This window comes from Dasypus novemcinctus, chromosome 2, assembly GCF_030445035.2.
Source record: "Dasypus novemcinctus isolate mDasNov1 chromosome 2, mDasNov1.1.hap2, whole genome shotgun sequence".
Taxonomy (NCBI): Eukaryota; Metazoa; Chordata; class Mammalia; order Cingulata; family Dasypodidae; genus Dasypus; species Dasypus novemcinctus.
Window position 1 is genome coordinate 144,892,563 of NC_080674.1, and position 20,270 is coordinate 144,912,832.

Below are 20,270 nucleotides of genomic sequence, written 5' to 3' on the forward strand. Positions count from 1 at the left end.
ATAAATGATAAGTGTATAATAGCTGTGAACTTACAAAACAAACATATAACATCATACAGGACTCTCATAACTCACCCTACCACTAATAACTTACATTGTTGTTAAATCTTTTTAATGATTAAGAAGCATTGTCAAAATATCACTACTAACCAAAGTATTTTCCCCCAACCAATCCTATTATTATTTTTATATCATTTATATATGAATATACATAAACAATTAAGTGTATAGTAAAAGTTGTGAACTTACAAAGCAAACACGCATAACATCATACAGGGGTCTCATTCATCAACCCTCCAATAACACCTTGCATTGTCATGAGATGTTTGTTACAAATTATGAAAGAATATTGTCAAAATCTTACTACTAATCATAGTCCTTATCTTATATTTGGTGTGTTTTCCCCCCAACCTACTTATTATTTTTTAAATATATTATGACAGAAGTTGTAAACTTATAAAACAATCATGCACATGTGCAGAATTCCCAAACAACACCCTTCCATCAACACATCACACTGTGGTAGCACATTTGCTCAGATAAGATAACATCATCTTATTGTTACCATGTCCATAGTGTACATTTGGCTCACATTTTCCACACTGCCTTGTTATCAACACAGTACATCTTTCACATAGATGCAAGAATATTATATTACTACTACTAACCACAGTCCATAGGTCACTACAACTCTATTTTTCCCATGCTTCCCTATATTCCCAACACCGTGCAGTAGTGATATACATTCGCTCTAGCTCATAAAGGACACTCTTGCATCTGTACCATCAACCACAATTCTCATCCACCTCTTGGTTTACTGTGCTATTCAGTTCCCAGATTATTCTCTAGCATTCTGTAAATTGGCATTTACTTACCTAGTCTACCATTTTCAGTCACATCCCGTTTATAAACTAGCTGTTACTGTGTGTTACCATCCACTCTATACATTGCCACACTTTTATAGTAAAGCTAATTAAAACTTCTACATACATTAAACATCAGTAGTCCTCTTATCTTCTTTAAGAAACCATCACCTACCACCAGATCTTGAAGATATTTTCCTACAATTTTTTCTAGAAGATTTATGGTTCTTGCTTTTATTTTTAGGTTTTTGATCCATTTTGACTTAATTTTTGGGTAAGGTATGAGATAGGGGTCCTCTTTCCTTCTTTTGGCTATGGATATCCAGTTCTTTCAGCAACATCTGATGAATGGATTGTTCTGCCCAAGCTGTGTGGGTTTGACAGGCTAGTCAAAAATCATTTGATGATACAATTGAGGGTCTGTTTCTGAACCATAAATTTGGTTCCATTGGTCTATTGTTTTAGGCAAGTACTATGCTGTTTTTACCACTATAGCTAGGTAATATGATTTAAAGTCTGGAGATAAGGGTTTGCTTTTCCTTTTTATGATGTTTGTGGCTATTCAAGACCCCTTACCCTTCCAAATAAATTTGATGATTGTGTTTTCAATTTTTTCTTTAATGCTGGTAGAATTTTTATCAGGATTGCATTGAATCTATATATCAGTTTGAGTAGAATTGACATCTTAATGATATTTAGTCTTCCAATCCATGAGCATGGAATGTTCTTCCAGTTATTTGGGACTCATTTGATTTCTTTTAACATTGATTTGGAGTTTTCTGAATACAAGTACTTTACATCATTGATTAAGTTTATTCCTGACTATTTGAGTTTTATCAGTCATATTTTATTTTCAATCTTTTGACACATTTAGTTAGTTTTATTGATATAATCTTCATTTCTAGACTCTCAGGCCTCTCTCTTTTGTCTTTTCTTTTCAGCCTCTAGCACACCCTTTAGTATTTCCTGAAAATCTGGTCTCTTGCTTAGAAATTCTCTGTTTCTGTTTATCTGTGAACATTCTAATCTTGCCCTCATTTTTGAAAGGCAGTCTTGCTGGATATAATATTCTTGGCTGGAAGTTTTTCTCTTATAATATCTTAAATATATCAGACCATTGTCTTCTTGCCTCCATGGTTTCTGGTGAGAAATCAGCACTTAATCTTATTGGGTATCCCTTGTATGTTATGCATTGCTTTTCTCTTGCTGCTCTCAAAATTCTCTCTTTGTCTTTGGCATTTGACATTCTGATGAGTATGTGTCTCAGAGTTGGTATATTCAGACTTTCGGATGGGATTATGTTATGCTTCTTGGACATGGATATCTATATCCTTCAATAGGGTTGGGAAATTTTCTACCATTATTTTTTCAAATATTCCTTCTGCCCCTTTTCCCTTCTCTTCTCCTTCTGGGACACCCATAACACATATGTTTGCACGCCTTTTACTGTCATTTATTTCCCTGAGACCTTGTTCAATTTTTTCCATTCTTTTCTTCATCTCTTCTTTTGTACGTTCACTTTCAGAGGTCATTTCTTAAAGCTCACCAATCCTTTCTTCTCCCTCCTCAAATCTGCTATTATACGATTCCAATGTTTTTTTAAAATCTCATTTATTGCACCTTTCATTCCCATAAGATCTGCTATTTTTCTATGTATGCTCATCCAATGTTTTCTTAATATCCTTAGGCTCTTTAGCCATCTCATTGAATTTATTAAAGAGATTTGTTTGAATATCTATGATTAGATGCCTCAACTACTTTATGTCATCTGGAGGCTTCTCTTGTTCCTTTAACTGGGCCATAGTTTCCTGTTTCTTGGTGTGGATTGTAATTTTTGGTTGGTGTCCTGGCATCTGGCTTAGTAGAATATTTATTCTGGGTGAAATTTTTCTCTAAAGCTTAGGGCTTCCTGCCCTTTCTCCCTTGCTCCTTATGTAGTAGGAGCCAAGCATGTAGTTGGTGCTGTACGCTGTGGAGGCTCAAGCTGCCCTCATTGTACCAGGAACCAATGAAGCTTCTTCCAACTTTCTCCTTTGCCAGGGGGGTAGGGACAGAGTCACAGCTGTGTGGATAATCCAGTTTGTTCAGGCCTAGACTGTAGTTGCCCAGAGAAACTGAAGAAGTTTCACACTCCTTTCTCCCCTGCTTGGGGCAGGGATGGAGCTACAGGTGTGGGCAGCAATCTATGCAGTGAGGGTCCAAGATGACTGCAGTTTCCCCAGTAGACTTCCAATTTTCAATCTATGCCAACCAAAGTTACCTGCAGTTACCTGGATAGGCTGGTATAGGGCCTGCCAGTCTCCTCCCTGCCTCAGGCAGGGCTGAAGCCTAGTCTAGGGCTGCAGTCCAATCTGAGTGAAAGAAACCAGTTCCTACTGTCCCTGAGATTTTGTCAGCTCATCCTGGGGGCAGAGTCAAAATGGTAGCCACCAGCCTCTTTCTAACTTGTGCTGATTCATACCCCAGCTGTACCCAGGATTATAGCTTAGCCAGCTGAGTCTACCAATCAGTAACTGAAATTGGCATTCAACTGTCTCCTCCTCCTGTTTCTGGGAAATGGAGCTTCCAATTCCTGCCACAGAATAGCTCCTGTGGTGGCTCACATCATCAGAGTAGGACAGTCACTGGCTTTTGCAGCTTGGCCAGTAATTTCCTGCAGAGGCTGGTGCAGGTCCCCACAGCTTCCTCCCTGCAAGAGGTAGCACTGGGGCCTAGGCTAGAGCTGCAATCTGATCTGTATGGAAAGAAGCCAGTCCTCACCAGCACTGGGATTCTCAGTCTGTCCTGCTTCCCTTCGTGCCAGGTGTGGAGTAAAGAGGGCAGCTCCTGGCCTCTTTCTATCTTGGACAGACTTAAACTTTAGCTGTTCTCCAGATTATACTTTAGCCCGCTGAAGTTACTCATCAATAGGTGAAGTTGGTGCACAACCATCTCTTCCCCTGTTTTGGGGAAGTGGAACTCTCAAGTCCAGCCACAGAATGGCTCCCAAGGGGCCTTGTGCCTCCAATGGAGGATGGGCACCAGCCTCCGTGGCGTGGAGCACTCTACTTACAAGTCTTTTCTGTAGATGGGCAGTCTCCTCCTTCCATTCCTTCAAGGATGTTGCAGGATGCTCTTCTGGTCTCCTGGAGCCCCCAAACAGGTGCTTCAGCTAGCTCCAGAGAGCTCTGGGTGCTTACTAACTGCCCTGGAGCAGGATCTGACTCTAGGAGTGCCTTATTCTACTGCCATCTTGCTGGTTCTTCTGCTCTAAGACTTTTAAAACATACAGTCCCCCAAGGTAGAATGTCTTTTCTATAATACACACTACATGTAATTATTATACATAATCATATTTATTACTCCTAATGGCTAATGGCTGAATTTATTCTGAAGAGGAATTCCCTTAACCTTTTATTCTCCTTGGCATCTTGAGGTATGAAAGCCTCTCACAAACTGTTAACTTTTCCAAGAAAGTCTCTATGTGGCAAGAAATCTGCTGTTAATTTCAAGAACCTCCTGAACCACTATACAGTTAAAATTGCCAGGAGCAATTTGTGTGGCTGATGAAAAGGAACTTGCCAGATCACAACCCCAGATATTTGGTGCTTCACACCTTTTGGGAAATTACTTGAATCATGGTTTCCTTAAACTTGTAACCAAATACATATGTCCAGGGAGCCTAAGGCCACAATGCCCTCCTGGTTTCCTGAAGGGATCATGAAGATTAGCAGGCGGGTGTGATTATGTAAATTCCAGTAACTGGCTGCAGACTGCCTCTGCAGTCACCTTTCATTAAGAGAGTGACAGAGTATGGCCAATGGCACTGAAGGGCTTTGGGAGAAACAGAGTTTGGGGATTTAACTCAAAATTTAGCTTATTGCACAAGCATGGCCACACACACATACACACACACACACACGCCTGCCCCAGTCTGAAATAGATTTCTGCTTCATTAGTGAAAAGTGCCAATCTAGCAGTGTAATAGCACACTATCAGGAAAATGTAAACCATTTGAGCAAGTTGAGCTTGCTTTATTCCCTTAGGATAATGGATGGTGGTATACTCTTTTAAAAATCCACTTCTTCCTAAGAGGGGGATAGAAAAGAAATGGTTACTTTCACCCACAGTCCTTTGTCATTTGATTTCTTGTTTTGCTGTTCCTCTTTATTCACTGGCCCAATAAAGAGGTCCATTTCTAGCCTGAGACCTTAGAGGAAATACTTAGCAGTGGACACACTAATTGGAAAAACTCAAAAACTAATAAAGAATGCTCAGGGACTAGAATTTAATTCGCTATCTCCTCCCTAAGCGTTCATAATCCTGCCTCTTCACAGGAGGTGCCAGAAGAGCAGAGGGTTTTGCTAACACAGCTCTTGGCTAATTGTCTGCAAGCTTAGGTGTGCACACAAGGGTGAGTGCCAATACATGTATTCCACCATCAGCCCCTACGCTATAATCTTAGAAAACATTTGCTTGCATTCCTTGGGGGCAGTTAATTATTATGGAATATGGAATGTGTGTGTGTGTGAGAAAAACCCACATTTATTTTCTAGTCACTAGCCCCAAAGCACTCTGTTCTGAGAGGGCGGCACATGAACTGCTTTAGGAAGGAGCAAGGCAACAAAATGAGGCAGAAGGGGGTGGATGGCACCAGAGACATGGCTGTTTTCAGTACAGGGCCAGAGACAGGCTGGAAGCTTACAGACTTGGCATGCGAGATCACACTGAAAGTCATCTACAAACCACCAACTCTGTGTCACCAAAGAGTTCCGCAGCAGGCAGGTGCCACCCGAGCAGCAGCATCGCTTTTCCCCTGCTCTGAAAGCGTTTTCTGCAGTCAGTGTCAGAGGAGGAAAGATGGCGCCCCCAGGAGGCTCCTTCCCGTCTCTGTGGCCCTCACTGGTAGAGAAGTTTCCCGATGGGTGGCTAAGAATTAAGGCTAGCTCCCTTGGACCTCTGCTTTCTCCAACACTTATGTTCTGCCAATGTCTTATCCCCTTTTCCTAGGATGGGCTCAAATGCCACCCCTCCCTGAGGATGTCTCAGATAGCCCACCTGCCCTCAGACATGTCTGCCCCCTGCGTTCAGTCCCTAGTGCAGGCACTGCTTCTCTTTATTACCAGTCACTTGTGGCTACACTCAGTTGGGCACCCAACTGCCTCCTGCATACAGACAAGATGCCCAGGGAATACTAAACCAGTGTGTTCCAATGCTATTCTAGGATAAAACCTGGACCAAGGTGTAGAAGTTACTGAGTTATATTGAGCCTTTTGACTCATTATAAGAAAAGTAACTCAAATGTTGAGTGAGAGTTGCCCAAAGACTGAGGGTCTATCACAGCACAGGCATTAGGGCCCCAGACTGCAAGAGTTCAATTAGCGTCACCTCTCAGAAGGGGATTCTATAGAAGGAATATTGTGATGTACTTAAGCACTTTCCTGTGGATGGACTTCCAGGATGTTGTTCCCATTTCCTTAATATTATAATCAGGTGCATCAAATATCTTTGTATATATACACATTATTATTTATATCCATTAGATGGATTCTCCAAAATGGAATCATGAGATCAATAAAGGCAAATGCTCATCAGAAATGCTCAGCCACTTTACACCCCCATCAATAGCAGTGGGAGGGGACTCTACTCCATGGCCCCAACCCTCCATGCTCCTGAGTTCTACTAGACACTGATCTGAGCACTGCTCTGAAGCCAAATGCTTGGATATACCAACAAAGGACCATAAATGAGGCCATTAAAAAAACCAACCAACTTTTCTCCCATAATACAAGTGGAAAAGAATGGTATAAGGAGAATCTGCTTAAGCTGGAAAGCAGGTAGCTTCACAGGAAATCAAATGTCACCCCAGCACATTCCATTCAGCTTGCTGGTACCCTGTGGGCTCAGCACAGAGGGTGGGGTGGTTCTTCACCAAGGCTCTCTGTCCTGGGCTTCTCACAAGGACAGGGAAGATGAACCCATGAGAACACTGCCTGCTGCCGTCCAAGGGCTTCCTTCTGGCTGAGTGTGCAATGGAGGCCATAGCCAGCCCTGTTTTCTCCTAAAGGGCAGGAAGGGCGAGTTCCATGGGCCACAGCGCAGATGAGTCAGACCTTAGAGAGAAGAGATTGTGGTGCCTGCAAGTCTTCTAGTCCTAAAGCATTTATTTAGGCATGTCAGGAAGGAGTCTTGGGAGAGGAGATGGGGTAGGGTAGGAGCAGTGGAAAGCCATGCATAAGTTCTGATCATGATGGCCTGCAAAGCCAAGCACCCAGTCTGTGTTCCTTTCCTTCCTTCCGTAAGGCAGATCCAAAGGCCATTGTTCAGCATTCTGAAGAACAGAGACCTCCAACTCTGACAATCAGATGGCACCTTATCCCCAACAAGGACAGGCCTGTGGCCCCAGAGGAGAACTGACCTTAAGATGTATCTAGTTACTTAGCACAGGGGAGTGGGTGGGCAAAGGCATCCTAAAGAAGCAGGCCACCAGATCAGAACAGGGTGTAGAATCGGAAGTATGTCTTAAGAAGAGGGCTACTTCTATACCAGATTGACATGTTATCATCTCTAAACACCTCTGCCTCCAGTTTCCCTGTGAAGTTTCACAGGTACTTCCTGAGTCTTTTCTGTGTACCCAGGAATGTGATAGATTCTATACACAAAACCAGGGGGATGACACATACCCCTGCCCTAACCCTCACTCAGAGTATCTCTTGGCAGCTCTGCTGGCCCATCGGAGCTCCCAGTTAGGTGCACCAGCCTGGTCCTTCATCCTAGCTCCTCTTTTGCCTTCACTTATTCATCCACCCATTAAATATGTCATTAATACCCACAGTGTGTCAAGGCCTGAGCTAGGCACCAGGGATATGAAGAGGAACAGGCCTTGCCCTCATCAGGCTTACACTCCAGAAGGACCCTGTGAATTGCAAGTAAGTGGGTTGGGCATAACAAGGAGGGAAATGTGTCCTTACTATACATGACAACTCACACCATTCAGAATATTAAAAAGAGCAGGGCCTTTTGCACATGATTGCCTGTAAGCCTAAGCAGCTCTGTAAAGATCTGTCAAGGATCTATATGTCACCTGATTGCTCATTGAGGAGCTAGAGGCTCAGACAAGAGATTAACCTTTACTGAGCACCTTCTGTGTGCCAGCACTATGCTTACTGCTTTCTTAAGAATAATGCCATGACATGGGTCTTAAAGTAATCATTTTATAAGTAAGGAAATGGAGAATCAGTGCAGTAACATGGCTTGAGGGCAGAGTGGTTTTTACACAGAAGATGGGCTTTGAGGCAACAATGTCCTGATTCCCACAGCTGCCATTTAACAGCTGTGCAAAGTAGACCACGTTACCAGGGGTCTGAGCCAGTGTTCCCACATGCTCTAAAACCACTAGTTAATATTCGGTAAGTTCTATATTTAGTAAACTTACTAGTGCTATTTACTAAATAACTTATTACTATATATATAGCCATCTTCAGTAAATACACCAATAAATGCTATCCCTTCTTTGCCTTTCAACCATCTCCTGATTCCATACTGTGCCTGGAAGTGATCACTTCCTTTCTGGAACCTTAACTTTCTTTCTAACTTAGATGATACACATTATATTTGTGTCCTGAACCTCCTCTAATAAGCTACAAACTCAATGAAAAGATCTTTAGGATCGCTGACTCCCAGCCCACCCTCAGACTCCTCTAGCTTCTCTCACATGGCACGGAATCTGGCTGAAAGAACAAGAAGTCAAGGAGATTCAGTCTAGACAGCACCATGTGATTCTGTCACGCTCCATCACAGCTGGCCTGAGACCCAAGGGTGCCTGTCCCTGCCTTCCTCTCCACCCTCATTGCAGCATTTCCACCACAGTCACTGCGTTCTCTTCCTTCAGGACACCAAACCCCATCACCTCCTCCCTGGTTCAAGGCCATCGCAAAGGCTGCTCCCTCTACAGAGGACACTTCTTCCTACTCCCTGCCTGGCTGGCAGCTTCCCCCTTCACCTCCCTAAGAGCCCTTCCCTGTTCAACCAACCTACAGTTACTTTCTGTGGCACCCTGCCCTTATCCTCCTTAATGCTTATCACAATTTATTAGATGAATTCATTTGTATCCTTCTTTTCCAATAGACTTAAATCTCTACAAGGGTAGACTACATCCATTTACCATAGAATTCTAAATACATAGCAGAGGCTGGTATAGGAAAGGTAAATATTTGTTGAATAAAGAAATTATCACAAATTCTACCACCACCACTGCACGTGTGCAGTCTTCTGAGAGTTGGTCCTGTGAAAGTTATGGCGGGAGGGACTCAGTCTCCAAAGCCCTTGTCGCTGTCACCATGTTCATGGATGGCCTCCCTGGTCCCTGCCAAGAGAAGACCTCCAATTCCAGGCCAGAGAGGAGCCTGCCCTCCACTGGGGAATTCCTCCTAGCCCTGAACCTCCTCCTTCCTATCAGGAGTTGCCAGTTAGAAGCTGGACTGCAGGTCAGCTGGAAGTATGCTATACCAGCACCTCCAGCTGCATGAGAGTCAGGGCCAAAGCAGCCTGGGAGATGGCCCTTTCATTACTTGGTAATAGAGCAGCATCCGGTTCAATGGTGCCCATGAAAAAACACCATTTAAGAGTGTGCCTTGGAAAGGTACCAAGGTCTCCAAACTAATTAACTTTCATCTCTCCTCTCCCTCTGTGCATGGAGGGCCTTGCCCTCTGCCCACCCCCTCCACAAGAAACATTATAGACAAGACATTAGCTTGGAAGATTCTATTTAAAACAAAAGTACCTCTAAAGATAGCCTTGGACATCCATCTAAATCATTCTAAGTTCATTTCTGGTCCCAGACCCCGCATGGTCAGCGCCCAGATGGGCCCTGCTATGGCAGCTGATAGCCATAAAGAATGACTTTCACGGTTCATTGGTTGAATTAATCTGATATAAAACGTCTAAACTGAAAACTGGTGCATTGGGCTCTTGATGTCTTTCTGCAGAGCAGTAAGCAGGCAATGGTAGATTTATTGATAACAAAGGAAGAGGAGAGAGGTTTAAATAAATTATAATAGAACTAAGTGAAAGTGCAAAAAATTCACTTTTATGAAAGAAGATGCATTTTGTGAGGGGGTCACATGGGCCCTAGTCTATCCGGATACTACAAAGGGTACCCCAGAAAGTGAACAGATTCCAGCCCTGAGTTGAGCAATTTAACATCTTCCATAACTTGCAAAGGCATTTGATCTTGTCTCTTCTGTCTGTTTAGGGACATACGTGCAAATGTAGTGATTCACACCTGCATGCTACCCAGAAAGATGATGATGGGCAGAAACGATACCTAGTCATTATCTATTCAAAATGAGCATGCCAGCTCAACCTCCCCTTTTCTAATCCACTGAAAACTGATGCATGAAATATGCCAACCTGTAAACTCCTTAATAGCAAAGATGCTGATAAATACAGCAACTGCAGCCCTGTCACCCCTGGCAGAACCACAGAGCAGAGCAGTGCAGAGTCCGTCCTAACAGAGCAGGGGTAGGAAAGGAGAGGGTGGTTTTAATCCAGCCCTGGCCACTCCCAGCTCCACGGTCTCTCGGCTTATTAGCTCTCCAGCAACTCTTCATCTAGGCACAAGGACTTCCGGGGCTTTAACCATTAAAAAAAAAAAAAAACCTCAATATTCTACAGATAGAATATGGCTCAAAAAAAAAAAAATGATAGTGATTTGGCATCAGTGGTAATATGAACGGTCCCTCTAGAATGGGGCTGGGACTTCTCCAGCAGTGTAGCCTCTAGGTGGGGAAATGAGAACCTGGTGGTAGGTTCTGGTGAGGGCTGTGGCAGGGAGATCTCACCAGGTACTCTTGCCCCCCATCTTCAGATATAATGCTGCTTTGACATTGGAAGGATGGCATAAAAACGGAAAATAAGGCAGGGCAAGATATGGGTCTGGTAAATTTTACCAGCAGCTATGGTTTTTAATTTTTTGAATGCATTTGTAAAACTAGCCTAGTGGATTTTCCTTATAATGCAAGATCTGCTTCTCTGTGCCCCTCCAGACTAAAAAATTGCCCACAATTATTTACATCTCCATTATGAATTACTTTTACTCTCTACTGCTCTTGTCACCAAGATCCTTTCATTAATACACTCAGTTTCAGAGAGGAAAGCAGAGAAGTGGCTTGCTTGAGTTAAAAATCTTGCTCAGGGGAGACCAAATACCAGCTGGGTTCTTACCTTCAGCAGAGACATACAGTACTTTTGTTCTTATAATAAAACAAAGAAACAAACAAAAAAAAACACAAGGCTTGTGGTTTAAAGTAATTAAATATCTTCATGTTTAAGTGACAAGCAGTTTGAATTACTGCTTTTTGAAAAACCACACATCTAGAAGTATTGCTTTTGGCACAGCAAGGAGGAAGAAGGTCCAATACCAGGGCCCAATCACTTTGCCAGGGGCAGGAGTACAGAGCCAAGGCCCAGGCCTTTGTGTAGCGGTCCTGGAAGACTGGCTGGAGGGCTGATGGCCCCCGGCTCTGCAGAGAAGGGCAGACCAGCTCACTGACAGCATACCCCCACTGTGCAGCAGGGGAGGCAGCAAGGAGTGGCTGAAGGCATGGAATCTGGAGGAAGGGGGACCTCTGCTTTGAGTCCAAATGTGCCTATAATTGGCCCCGTGCTCTCAGGTAGTTATTTACAGAACCTCAACAGTCTCATCTATAAAACGGGGACAGATTTAGCAGGCTGTAGTGAAAAATCAGCAAGACCATCTCTGCAAAGTGTGCAGCACTGTGACAGCTCTCACACTCGCGGGGGCCCAGTGGAAGGTATGTGCGAAACAACAGACTTGGGTGATGGCTTTTTCTCTTTATAAAAGTGAATGTCTCAGAAGTGAGCAAACACAAACGGAGCTGCTTGAATCCCACAAGCAGCCTCAGAATAGCGCCAAGTCCTTCTGAGTACCCTACCCAGACCTAGAACAGGGCAAATCCCCTAAGGTTAAAACAGAAGCCAAGACGATGAGTGGGCTCTTAGAAGAAAGGGCTCAAGACACATAAATATGAATTGAAACCAATCACACTTTGGTAACTGGCAATGCCTTGAGTTATGATGTGCCACAAAGCCAACCAGGAGGTACCTAGGAATCACCTGCCTTCCACGTGGCCACATGTCTTCCGAACACAGCGGATATGTGTATGTATAATCAACAGGTTCAAAGCCCCTGTAGCAGAAGGCAGTGCTTTGTTGTAAAACAAAACTGAGATGAAATAACCATCATCCTTTCAAATATCCTCTGAGAGTTTGGTATTTGAGGCACATTCTGTGATGTACTTCTCTCTGACCTCAAATACTTTGATTCTTTTTTTTCAAGTTCACATAAAAGACAGAAAGCTCTCAGATTGGTCTACTGCACTGAGAACCTCCACTGGATCTGAATTCTTGGTTGGTGCAGAGAATTAGTTGTTATTCCAGATAGTTAGGAGGCAGAGATAAAGGGCCATTGCATTAGAGAGGCCCAGCCCATTGGGAAGTCAGGCTGTCAGCTCCTTATTTAAAAACAGATTAGTTCCCACTGCTCTCTGAAGGCTTCGAAGGGTGCACTCAGATATTGTAAGCTCCATCCTGACATCCTTTCCTCCCATTCAAACACACTTGCAGAATTTGAGAATGTGGCTTGTCTGGAAGGCTTAAAACAAATGCTTCAATTTTCCATTCTCCAAATGAAAATCAATGCCAACAGAGAGGTAAAATCAATGTTCAGTGCTCTGTAGGGAGCCCCCCCACCTCTCGCGCCCCAGAACAATAAATCAGAACTAGCCATCCACACTGGCAGAGAATCCCTGACAGCAGAGCCTTTTGCAGGTCACATGTCTTTCTGTCCATTCCCGGTCCCTGAAGGAGAATATTTTCTCTAAGAAGGTATAAGAGAATTTTTTTAAAACCTAAGTCAGGTTTGCTGTAATATTGCTCACTATTGCTTAATTCCATTTGCCAGTGGGATTTTTGGCATCTATGACACAGAGTCTAGCTTAACTTTTACTCTCAGGGTTCTTTTTACGTAAGTCTTAAAGAATACGCAGGCCCTCCACCTAACACCACCAATACCCTTCCCACGGCAACCACTGATCTGCCTTCTGTCACTGTGAATTAGTTTGAATTTTCTAGAAGTTCATGTAAATGGAATCGTATAATAAAGACTCCTCTTCCCTTTTTCAGTCTGTCTTCTTTTGCCCAGCCTAGTTATTTAGGGATTCGTCCATGTTGTCATATGTATTGACAGTTCATTCCTTTTTATTGAGTAGGAACCTACTGTCAGTTTACAAATAACGCTTCTATGAACATGCACGTATGAATCTTTGTGTAGACACATGCTTACATTTTTCTTGGGTAGTTATCTGAAGTAGAAAGGCTAGGTCATTTGGTAGGTATTTAACATTTTAAGAAACCACCAAACTACTTTCCAAGGAAGCTGTACCATTCTACATTCCCACCAGAAATGAGCAAGAGTTTCCGTTGCGCCACATCCTTGCCAGCACTTGGTCTGGCCTGTCGTTTAGTGTAGTGGTGCCTTGCTGTTTTAATTTGCATCCCTAATGACTAGTGACACTAAGCATCTTTTCCAATGCTTATTTGCCATCTATATATCTCCTTTGGGGGAAGTATATGTTCAAATTGTTTGCCCATTCTTTTAAGTAGGTTATTTGTCTTCTTATTGAGTTGTGAAAGTTCTTTATAAATCCTAGATATAAATCTTTTTTCAGATATATGTTTTGCAAATATTTTTCTCCTAGTTCACAGCTTGCCTTTTTATTTTAGTACCAGTGCCTTTTGAAGAGCAAACATTTTTTTATTTTGATGAAATCCAATTTGTTGATTCCTTTTTCATTTTTAGTTCATGTGTTTGTGCCCTATTTAAGAAATCTTTGACAAGCCCAAGGTCACTGAGAGTAATTTTTATGCTTTCTTTGAAAAGTTTTGTTGTTTTAGCTATTACATGTAGGTCTATAATCCATTCGAAGTTAATTTTTATATGAAGTATGTTGCACACTCACTAAAATTATATCTAAAAGTTTGTGGCATCATAAAAATACACATTTATAAATATTAAGCAGGAAGAGCCCAGTACAAATTATTATATACAGAATAGACCCACTAGATACTCAGGTTTTGACAAAACCAACAAAACCCAGAGAAAGAATGGAAGGGAATATGCTGAAATAGTTTAATTATTGTTTGTGACATCTGCCTGATTCCTATTTCTTTCTACTTTTCTATATTTTCAATATTTTCTATAATAAGCATTGTGGGGACCCAGCACCCCTCCCCCCCCCCCACAAAGTTCAGCACATAGCCGCCTATATGACCTAGGAATAGGTTAAAGGTTAACAACCCTCCCAGTATGCATAGATGGTATCATAAACTATTATCTTCCCAAAGCAGTAAACGTCCTTCCTAATGGTCTTTCCTACATGTGTAGTAAAAACATCACCCACCACATGTGTACGCTTCATTTGACCCTAGCAGGATCTCTGTTCTCATACCCTGGGGAATGTCCTTGTTCTGAGACCTCTTATATCACCCCTCATTTTTCCTGTCTCTTCATGAAGTGCTAATTTCATTCATTCTTTGGCTGCCATCAAATATTCTCTCCTGTCTGTAAATCCCAGAAAAACTTATGCCAGACTAAATGCAAGTGTGTTCTTTAGACTTGTGGCCTCACCAACTGGGGCCTTCAGGTATTGGGTTGTAACAAGCATCAACTACTATTATAACAAAAATAAATTACAATATTAGCTGTGTGTCACCTAAAGGAAGGCTTTAGCTTCACACTGCTCTCTAGTGCACAAATAGCCTTTTCAAGTTTGAAAAACTTGAAAAGGGAACATACTACCGAAAGTCCACCCTTTCTCAGCCACATTCAGTGCTGCTTAACAACAGAGGAGATGAAACAAAGAACTTCCAAAGAGAATGTGAGTTTAGCTGAAACCTCCAGATGAAACCAAACACAAACCAAAACATAAATATAACCCTAATGGAGGAGAAGAATTCCAGCAGGATGAGGCCCAGTTGCCCTGCTTGGAACACATTGAAATCGCTTGCCCTCCACCCCAACACGCTGCAGTCACAGATGTGTGTGTCAAACAGCTTCTCCACTCACTCAGTCTCCATGGGCAAGGAAAGCAAATGACATCCTCACACTGATGCACTCACGGTTCTTCTGTCTCAATCTCCTTGCAAAGCCAACCTAAGACCAGTGCCTCATAATAAGCCCAAGGCTGGCCCAGCCGCCTCTCCATATGTGTGCACTCCTGATGGGCTGGCAGGCGGAATTTGCCTCTCCTCTACCATGGAGGCAAGATTTGCTGGCAGGATTGTCTACAGATGTTTCACAGAGAGAAAGATTACTTCCCTGACTGATGAATAAATAGAGTGTCAACATGATCTCCTGGTCAGAGAAGACCCCTGAAGTATAATGTGGAAGGACAGATGTTTCATCTGGGAAGGTGTCCAAGAAGATCCTTAAAAGAGTTAAGCAGTGAGTTGATAATGTGGACTGAATAATTCAACCTCAAAGGGGGAGAGGAGAAAGGCTGAACTATTAATACAACCCTAGCAAACACCCCTGGAACTCCCAAACGCTGATGAGGAAGTGTGCATGCCTCCCCAGCCTAAGCCTCCTCTTTGGGCTGTTTTCCCTATGAGTGGGCACTATGATCAGAAATGCAGCCATCTTCTTCATCCTTACCTGCTGTGAATCACAAAGAGGGCAGGAGAAATAAAACTGTAACCTTCACACTAAACCTGAAAGGCTTACTCTGGCAGGAATGGCAAAAGCAGACATAATCAAAGGGGGACAAGGTACTTGTAGTGAGGCAATTTTTCTAAGGAGGGTACAATTTTGGAGGTTTCCAGCTGGCAATCCAGAATGGATAAGACAATGATAACTACTATCATAATTGTTTTAGTAATTATAGGAATAGCTATTATTTGAATACGTACTATAGTCCAGACACTAGACTATGTACTTCCCACTCCATCACCTTACTGAACTCTCACACAAATGTACACACAACACCCTATGCGATGAGTTGGAAATTTTAATATGCAGAAACCTTCTCCATAATAATTACTAGAGGATGTATTCCAGCAAAATGGAAAAGAGGAATGGGGTAAGTACTTTCAGTAAGCCCATTTTGCAGACAAGGACATACAAATTCAGAAAGATAAAGTCACCTATGAAGGTCATGCACAGCTAAGAAACAGCTGACCTGATAAATGAACCCATATCAGTCTCATTCTCAAATTCATGCTCTGAACCTCTATAGTTTGTGGTCACTAGAAGGTGAGGATTATGTTTTCAACACAAGCAAAAAGTGTGCTTCCAACACAGAAAAAAGGCATGCCCAGAAAAATGCCATTTACACCTGGCTATGCCTGAATTCCAACACTTCTGTCTCAGATTTGAGCTTAAAATTAAAATTTCTTGTCTGGCACTTCCAGAAAGGTCTGTGTTCTGAGTTCCAGGATATTTTATATTTTGTAGCAACCATTCTACATATCTTTCATTCATCACATTTCTACCTATGGTAATAAAAGAATGCTCATGCCTGCCTTGTCATTCTTTTTGTCCATACCCTCCATGGGAAGAAACTACAGGTTTCTAGAAGTCTTTTAGAAACAATTTTCAGGTTTTTGTTGTTGTTTGCATGTTTTTCACAAAAGCATGGTTGCCAAAGACAAGAAAAGTTGACCTGCATCTAAGTTAGAGAACTAGAGGATCAGGCAAGGGGATCAGAGGGAGGCAAGAGGTAAGAGTGGCTCTTGCTGTGGACAAAGGCCACCCATCAGGGTTCCCAGTATGTGCCTTCCACTGAGTTGTACAGTCCCTCTGGCCATGCTAGGAACAGCCAGCTCAGGCCATCAGAGTTGCCTGGCACTGGCCATTCATATGATAGCCATGTTGAGGAACAGTTAATAAAGCTGGTGAACCAGGAGCCCTAAGAGGCTTCAGCTACCACTGATAAGCGTGGGAATGCAGGCAAACGCTGAGCCACAGGCATTCCAATCTATCTCTTCAGGCATTCCGATCTGTCCTGGATGGCCATAAAGCAAAAGTGGAAGTGTTTCCAGCCCTTGGGTGTGGACAAGAAACCTGTGACTGACCGGGCAGGGAATCCTAGAGATGACCTATTTTCTGCTATCTGGTTCATTATTCACCTAGGGTATGGATGCTGAAGCCCAGTAAAAAAGAGGCCGAGAGAATGACAAGGCCAGCAGAACAGGTCAGAGGGCCAAGAGGAAGGTACACCTGCACCTGTGGGCACAACTCCAATTCCAAAATTTATTCAGTGTTTGCTCTGAACATGACACTGGACTAGAACTGTGGAGAGTGCGGGAGGAGCATAGAATGGACTCTTCATCTTATAAAAACACACAATAAAACAGGCCCAGAAAAGTATATGGCTGAACAACCCAGAGCACTCTCCCAAAAATATTAGGGTACTGGCAGCAAAGAGACCACAGAGACTCAGAGAAAGGAGAAACTGTATGAGGCAGGAGAGTAAAGGCTAGTCTTTTCATAGGACTGTCTGAATAACAGATATTTTTTACATTCCTCTACCCAGCAAACTCAATTTTCCTTGAGGTTCGGAATTTAGTCTATTTTGCTTACATTTGTAGCCTGGATGCCTAACACAAGCATGGCACATAGTAGGTACTCTGTACATTTCTGTTGAAAGAAATGGATGAATGGGTAAACATGGCCACATCAAATGAAGAGGCAAACATATTCTAGTAATGAAAGACAAAAATGAGTCAGACAAATCTAGGCTTTCCTCTTAATAGATATATAAGCAAATGGCTAACACCTTTCTCTGTTTCAGTTAACGTGTTTGTAGAGATGAGACCAAAAGAATATTAGTTTTACAAAATGGCTAGAAGAATTCAAGGATGCAGTCCTGAGCACAATGCCTGGCACATGCTAAGAGTTCTGGGGATGATATCTATTTTTACTATCTGGGAGAACATCCAGCCTGGGTGAAAAGCAAAGCACATCATAGTACCTTACATCTTGCTCTTAAAGAGACAAATGTTGGTTTTTTAAAAAGTAACATTTAAAATGACCCTGAGCAAAATGGTCATAGAGGCTTGGTCTATTGCCACAGGTGCCATGGTTAGAAAAGACAGAGGCTGTGGGAGGCTCTCCTATGTGCTGCCGTAACACACCAGGAGTACAGTTTTCTCTGCTGGCCTGATTTCAGATGCTCCAGGGTTTCATACCCCTTCCAGCTAAAGAAAACAGGAAAGCTGTCTTCCTTAAGCCTCCAGGAAACAATTAAAGGGTTTCAGTAACTGAGCAAGTTGCAAATCAAGAAAATACAACTTAAAACCAGTAGGAGAAGCTTGTGGTGCCCTTGCTAGCCCCTCTCTTACATCCTCCCCAATGCACCCATGTGGGTCCCTGGAGCTGTTCTGGAAGGAGCAGAGTAGCCCCTATGCACATACTAGTGTAGTTGTATATCAGGTAGTGGACTGAAGGACTGGATCAATACACTAGAGTGGGAGAAGGGTGGTATACATTTCATAGAGAGTACAAGAGGCATTTAGATTCCTGTAAATGAGGAGATTCTGAGGGCCATTAGCCCAAGCTGAGGACAAGACACAGTCTCAGAAAAGACAGAGGAAACTGTACTCTTGCCTCAGGTTGATCTTCTTGATAGGAGGGCTAAACCCTGAAGGAGAGCACCAGCCAACACAGAACAAATTTACAAAGACTGTGAGAGGTGTATTTTGCTTTTGTCTATTTGGTTTTGTTAATGCCTGGCACACAAGGAAATAGTTCTCAAGTCACTATCTGGATAAAAACTTAAGGAACACTGAGTTTAGAGACTAAATAATAGAGTTAACACCTTAAAATATTAAAATGTACAGTGTGAAAGAAAAAATTACAAAACAAAGAAAGAATCAGGAAATGATGACCCATCCAAAGGAATCAAGATAAATCTACAGAAATCATCAACAAAGATGGCCAGACTTTGGACATATAAAACAGAGACTTAAAAAATTTTATCTTCAGTATCTTCAAAGAATGAAAAGAAAACATGGAGAAAGAACTAAAGGATATCAGAAACACTAGGAATGAACAACATGAGAATCACAAAAAAGAGACAGAAATTTTAAAAAGGAACCAAGCAGGAATACTGGAGTAGAAGGCCATAATAACTGAAAGAAAGACAGAAGAAAAGAAAGAAAAAAAAAAATCCCTAGAGAGTTTCAACAGTTTCTTCTGGCAGAAGAAAGAATCAATGAACTTGAAGATAAGACAATTCAAATGATTCAGGCAGAGATGCAGAAAGAAAAAAAGATTAAAAAATGGTAAACATAGTCTAAGAGATACGTGAGATATCATCAGATGTGGCAATATACATATTAACAGTCCTAGAAGGAGAAGAAAGGTGATATGATAGCTTGGAAATATGTATCCCAGAAAAACATGTTCTTAAATTTAATCCATTCCTGTGGAAGGTAAGTAGGGCATTTTGATGAGGTTACGTCAGTTAAGGTATGGCTCAACTTAATCAGATGGGTCTTAATCCTAGCACTGGAGTCGTTTATTAGCAGAATGAAATTCAGACAGAGAAAAGGCCACAGCAAGCAAAAAGCAAAAAGTCAACAGAACCCAGGAGAAACAGGAGAGGCCAGGAGGGGCCACCATGTGCATTGCTGTGTGATAGAGGAGCCAAGGACCAAGGATGGTTGGCAGCCAGCCCCAGAACACCAGCCTTATGGAAGACAGCATTGCCTGATGAGGCCTTGATTTGAACTTGATTTGGACTTCTCCTAGCCAATAAATTCCCATTGTTTAAGCCAACCCATTGCGTGGTATTTGCCTGAACAGCCAAGGAAACTAAAACAGCTGGTAAGGAGGGTATATCAGATATAGAAGTAGAGAGCCCCTGGCCTCCAAGGGACCTCAGGGGACCACCTCAGAGAGGACAGTGGCAGCCAGAGGACTAAAAGTCCAGCCCCCATTTCCCCAGCTATAATTTTCCTGCGTTCTGGGGTCACTTTGGGAGGAAGAAGAACCCCAGTAATAAGCAAGAAAGGGCTTCCTAGCAGATGTGGCTCAAGGGACTGGGCTCCTATCTACCATATGGGAGGTCCAGGGTTCAATTCCTAGGGCTTCCTGGTGAAGGCAAGCTGGCCCAAGTGAAGAGCTGACCCATGCGGAGTGCTGGTACAGCAAGATGACACAACAAAAAAAGACAAAGAGGAGAAACAATGAGAGACACAGAAGACCAGGGAGCTGAGGTAGCACAAGAGATTGAGTGCTTCTCTCCCACTCCAGAAAGTCCCAGGATCAGTTCTCGGTGTTGCCTAAAGAGAAGACAGGCAGACACAGAACAACACACAGCGAATGGACACAGAGAGCAGACAACC

The 20,270-nt window shown here is 42.7% G+C and overlaps 1 protein-coding gene across 1 annotated transcript in view; it reads right to left on the minus strand.

Moving 5' to 3' along the window:
• The window catches only part of SPOCK1 (SPARC (osteonectin), cwcv and kazal like domains proteoglycan 1), a 569,733-nt gene that overhangs the window by 172,329 nt on the left and 377,134 nt on the right, over window positions 1-20,270 (minus strand). The gene's annotated exons all lie outside the window — the stretch shown is intronic.